This window comes from Cyprinus carpio, chromosome A7 (assembly GCF_018340385.1).
Source record: "Cyprinus carpio isolate SPL01 chromosome A7, ASM1834038v1, whole genome shotgun sequence".
Taxonomy (NCBI): Eukaryota; Metazoa; Chordata; class Actinopteri; order Cypriniformes; family Cyprinidae; genus Cyprinus; species Cyprinus carpio.
The window spans coordinates 7802362-7808673 of record NC_056578.1 but is presented as its reverse complement, the minus strand read 5'-3'; the positions used below and the strand labels follow the sequence as shown (position 1 = coordinate 7808673).

At 34.2% G+C, this 6312-nt stretch overlaps 1 long non-coding RNA gene across 1 annotated transcript; it reads right to left on the bottom strand.

Annotated features, from left to right (window-relative positions):
- Positions 1-4119: 4119 nt before the first annotated feature.
- On the bottom strand, positions 4120-4637 carry LOC122145572. Its single transcript, XR_006160403.1, has 2 exons — positions 4608-4637; positions 4120-4380 (listed from the first exon to the last, which is right to left on the bottom strand). It is a non-coding gene; the product is annotated as an uncharacterized LOC122145572 (long non-coding RNA).
- Positions 4638-6312: the final 1675 nt, after the last annotated feature.

Below are 6312 nucleotides of genomic sequence, written 5' to 3'. Positions count from 1 at the left end.
CTTCCATAACACATAACACAGTTTGATTCATAGTAACCATTGATACTTGGCCATAAAAAAAGACAATGCAGCTGCTAAATTATTGTAAGGGTGGTGTCTCTAAGACATCATAAACTCATAAACAGATGCCTTGCATATCATGCATAACAATTTTCTGATAATAGCATTAATATGGTAATCCGGTGCCCCGGGCTGAAATGTTTTCATTAGATTGTTGGTTAATACTTGCATGAACCTTCAGGGAACTCTGGCCATTCGTTTATGTTTGCACCACTAACATCAGTGTCAGACACAACTCTTGCCACCTAGTCAAGTCAATATCATTGCTCCTGACAAATCAATATTGTATTACTGTTCACTCAGCTTTGCTCTAGACTCTCGTTAGCATTCAGCTGGTTTGGCTTAGGTCTTACAGAATCTAATATACTGTAGACCTTGTTTTTTGCAGACTGTCACAAATGTGGGAGAACATTGAAATGCACAAAATCATGCAGAGAAATGACCTCAAACTGCAGTGCTCTGGTTGCGCTATGACATCACTTCAGTGTATCATTAAAATGAATTATATGTTTTAGAGAATCTCTGTAGTCTGCAGATGACAGGAAAGAGACTCCTGGGGTCCATTTTATATATATAGCACAACAGAAGTTCCCAAATGCTGGATAAAATAAAATAAAATAAAATAAAATAAAATAATAAAATAATAAAATAAAATAAAATAAAATAAAATAAAATAAAATAAAATACTGTGTGTGTGTGTATATATATATATATATATATATATATTTTTTTTTTTTTTTTTTTTTTTTTTTGTGACCCAGCATTTGGGAACCTCTGGATAAATCTGAAGTCTTACTAATGGCATCATTAAAATCAGAAATACAAATATCACATTTCAAACAGGTTTCTCAAACACTCCCTCAAACAAACAGATAGTCCCGCCCCAAAACTCACACCATTGATTGAGTTAATGTTGCTGTGTTGTGCTGGTCGCACAGAGACACAAGACACAGTGTTCCACTTTACAAGGTTAAATAATAAAATAAAAATGACCAAGAATTAACATGGTTTTGAAGACACAGAAGTGCTGCTTTCATTTGTACTGAATGTCTGGAAGTTTAAACCGGCCTTGAGAAGCTCAGCTTCAACAACCCTCTGGTTTCTGTCCGATATTCTTAATTTTCCAGCTGACTAAACAGTGTTAACAGAGGCCAGACTCAATGGATGTTACCTCATTCCAAGGGGAAGCCTATCAAAGAGCCCACAGATCCATGCGTGAAGCGTTGGGCTTTTGAAACTCTGAACCAGTTTAATTGGATCTGCTAAATATCAGGGACAGTAAGGGGCTGTCTCCTCCTTATCCGGCTGGAATCAGCATTGCATAATCAAACTTACACACTTACAGATGAAAGGAACATATTCTCTTTTTTCACCATTCAAACATCTTCACTCATTCATATGCATTTTCATTCCATCTGTTGCATCAAAATATTGGATAAAATATTAAGCAAACTATTTTTAATGATGCAAAACATGCTAATTCACAAATGTGACAACATATAACAGGCTTTTCTTCATATTTACATTAACAGTACATCAATGATACTAAAACAACACTGCCTTGAAGTAACAAAAGATTCATAATCCTCTGGGAAGCGACATCTGCAGTTTGATCAAATGACAGAAATCAGAATAATAATATAAAATGTGGAAAAAAAAGGGTTAAAACATAAGGATTCATAACACCCTTTTTTAAGCACCCAAGATTTGCTCTCATATTTCATCTGATGTTATAACCATTATGGTTACATATTGTAATGCTTCCATTATTAATACATTATTGTTTGTGTGGGAGAAGGACAGGAGCTCCTTCAGTATTATGTTACGTATGTATCTCTACTGTGAGATTATACACCACAGGCTGAGCAATGTATGCACACACACACACACACACAAGTGCACACACTAATCAGCTGTGACCTTGAATTTCCATTTAGTCTGCCTCCTGCATGCTGCAACGTCTGTCACAAACTAGTATATACTTACTTTAGCGGTCCTATCTTCTATATTAGCTCTGTTCCAAATCACTGTCTTCTTAGTGTGCATCCAAACTGAAATTATACCTGAAATTCTATATAAGTGACTGATCTGAAGCAACAAGCATCTCTTCCAATTCTCACGAATTAAGAATCTGAACATGTTGAAGCATCCATATGCTGTATATGAGACATAATAACTTTAGGGAAAATATTATTGCTCTATCATGTGTTTATATGTAGTTTATAAGTAATTCACATTTTTAGCATTCAAAGTCAGGTGAAAACTGGATAAAATGCAATTGATTTTGTTCATCGTGGTGTAATAATATGACCTACTAAAAATTATGCAAGTTAATTAAAATCCCAAAAGATTATGTGACAGTTTTGATGCAGAAAATCAGCGATCAACTCTAAAACTCACCAAACAGTGGTGATACTCACAAAAGGTGAACTTTCAGGATGAAGACCGACTCTCACATCTGATTTTTGTTTTGTTTTGTCTGTTTCTTTTCAAAGTGAAAATGTTTTAAATTTCTCCAATCTGAGTGGCGGGTGAAACCGCGGGACTTATTTTCTCTCATATCTCAAGAATCAGCAGAAGGAAATGGGATTGCCAAATTGTGATCAAATTTGACGCTAAGCCAATTGTTGTGTTCTGAATCGATGCGGGAGGACTAATCTTTGGAAAATCTCGTGTTTTGTTTTGCATTAGCGCTCAGGTGCTTTGGTGGCTCATTGAAATGCACCTTTAATTGATTATGATTTGCCACTAGTGAAGTAATTGAAATGTCAAGCACTGACGGCATCAGCATATGGGAACACTCAGGAAATCAGGTGAATTTAGGAGCTTTTCATTTGAAATGCACGAAGGCTGCATGAATGAGCCGCAGAAGCTTTCAGGTAGAAGAGAAGACGTTTCCTTCAACCTTCTGCTCTCACACCTGAGCTGCCATTGTTTCCTTTAAGAGTCATTTCAAAGTCGCCGTTGCCTGTAAATTAGCAAAGACTTGAAAAGCTCATTATCCTGTTACTTACCATTTCGGTACTGTTGCCAAATGCTTTAAGTTTAGGGATTCTATGTGACACTTAAATATAGCTATTCAAGTTTATTTTTAATACAGTATAAATGTTTTACAACAATTTTTACATTCCTAAAGCTGTGCACGCATAAGTACTTTTGTTTGCTGTCCATATTGTGTAGTTAAGCAAAAAATGCATGTGCAAACATTACTGTTTAAACCTATGAATACTAATGAGATCAGGCTGTTTAGAGCTTCTTATAAGAATTCATTGCATTCTTTATTGAGATTTCAGAAAAATCTTCAAGAGCTCAAATCCAACCAACCTGAGATTAACCACATTTTATCTGAAACAAAAAAAAAAAAAAAAAAAAAAAGATATGAGAAGAAAATGAAAGGGATTTTTTCACCTCCAGAAACTGAATGTAACACTGTATTAAACACTTGTAAAATTTAGCAAGTTTGAAATCTTTAAGGTCAAATATAATCTCTGTTTTATTCTAAGTGGGAATGGAAAGAGCAGAAGAGAAAGAATAAAAGATGCAATTAATCTTTCTTAATGATATGCAAAGAGATAACGAGGTCAAGTGATGTATTGACCGCCGCAAAAATGCAATTACACACACACACACACAAACTTCACTTCAAAATGATTCCTTGTGCTAAACATGAAAAGCAGATCACAATCCAAATTTTAACAGCAACCTTGTGTATTTTCAAATGAATTCGATGAAATAAAGGATATTTAAAGAGACTTGATTTAATCCATCTGGAATTGAGTATTAAGATGTAGAAATGTGGTTGACTGAGATCGCTGGGACTGAGTCATCCCCAAAAAAACCTTTAATGACCTTTTAATATTTATTATCCTTGTGCATTGGAAACACTGAATTTAGCCCTCACAGAATCACTATTGCCATCTGGGACTATACTGAAGAAAAAAAAAAAACAGTAAAAGCACATATTCTGACCTAGAATGGGACCCAGGTCTCAGGTGCGAGAATATCACATCCAAACCATGAGAACACCAGGGAAAAGCAGAGTAAATTAAGCAACAAAAATAGCTTTACAACATGTTTACTTTCTAGGCCTGCAGTCAATCTGATACGGCCCTGAGTCACTGCACTGATTAAAGCAGAACAGTGAAGCGCAGATAAAAGCCTTGGAGTTGAACAGCTCCCTGTTTAGCACACTCGTCTTCTCATTAGTCCTGATGAGGAATTTCAGAAGTTCTACGGTTGAATCAGTTAGTGCCAGACACACCTGAAGTCACTTATGATTAAGAAAGGACTTTCATTTGTATATTTACCTTCTCTTCCATCCTGTCACAGATAATAAAGCAATTTTAGACGGGATATAAAATTTCAAACCTTCATGGCTATTATTGTCACTGGTCATGGCCTTAATCAACAATATTACAAGTCAATGATATGAGTTTTCTATAAATAGTACAGAAAATAAATTAATATGAATCTTATTGACATTTACTGTTTGTTTTTCTATTTAATGCATGCTTAAGAACAATGCATGCCAAACAAGCAAAACTTACCAGCTTTGACCATGGCACCTCTTTTTTTTCTTCTTCACTGGGTTTACTGCTGACATAACTTGGATTAGGTTTATATATATCGCCACCTACTGTGCTGGGGGTTGATGAGAATTGCATGTAGTTGTGCATGGATGATTTCTAGATCTTATGTTTAGGAGTACTGTTTCTAATACATCCATTGTCTAATATAATTTTTTTTATTATTATTATTATTATTATTATTACTATTATTATTATTATTATTATTATTATTATTATTATTATTATTATTATAATAGTTCGGTCAAATACATACACCACCACTCAAAAGTTTGTAATATTTTTTTTTTTTTTTTGAATGTCTTTGTAAGTCTCTTATTCTCACCAAGGCTGCATTTATTGATAAAAATAAATTAATAAATACAGTATAAAAAATATTGAGAAAAATTATTACAATTTAAAATAACTGTTTTCTATGTGAATATATTTTTAAATTTATTTATTCCTGTGATGCAAATCTAAAAATTTTCAGGATCATTACTCCAGTCTTCAGTGTCACATGATCCTTCAGAGAGAGAGAGAGAGAGAGAGAGAGAACTGATGGGGATTTTATCATAATAAAATTAACAATTCGCTAATTCATCTTGCATAATCCTGTATAATCCTAAAGGTTTTTGAATATACCTTATAGTGTCTGTATTTGCAAGCAAATGTAATTGAAATTTCCTGAAATAGTTTGTCGTAGAAATTGTTTTATTGCACTAGATGTGGTAGGTTTTGCATTTGTTTCAAAATGTCATGATCTGCTCATTAGGCCTGCAAACATAAAAAGCAATAAACACACTCAGGCTTTATTCTGCATGAGGCAAAAGCAACATGCATTTTCTAAACAGTTTAAGTCCTGTTACTGTGGGAGGGGGAATTTTTTCAGAACAATACCAATTAGAGCAGCGAGATTATAAAGCACTGCTCTCACTCGCTCTCTGCTGGGTGCAGATAAAGGTCAATCTATTCAGTGTCTGCTACTCATAAACTAAGTATGCATGGCCTGTCGCCGAAATGCAACATTTATACATGCTTGAGCGGTGCCATAGTTAATACAGGAGGCTTTGAAGGGGCAAATATGATTGCTGTTCAAGAGCATCTGTCATTAAGAGGAGATGAAGAGCAGATTGAAGATGAGGTATGTTCTTTATTAATGACAGGAGGCAGATGATGTCATCGCTGATGACGAACCTTTAAAATTCCTAATAATTATTCAAATGATCTCATATATGACTCAAAGCCAAATGAATGTGCATTTCTAAAAGATCTCAAGGAAAAAGGTTATTTACTTTTCATGTGCATATCAATGATGGTAGTGTTGAATAGTATGTGTTAAAATGGTATGTTTCCAAAGAACAGATCAATGTTTGTTTTGATTACAAATCATGTAAAGGCACTGGAGATATTATAGCAATAGAGATATGGAAAAAATGACACTATAAGCAAATACTTGTAGCAAAATTTATCTATTTTTTTCTGCATTCAATGATCCACAACATGTCACATTCACCACTACTGTATTCGGCTTTGAAATTAAATTATGTTGCAATATGTTATGCAATTGCAGCTAGCTTTGATATTAAATGCAATGCCATGTTCAACAATGTACTGCACTGTAAAAGCTGTGGCTGCTGTGGCTTTTAACATTTTGAAGGTTGAGCTTTGCTCAAAGAATAAATAT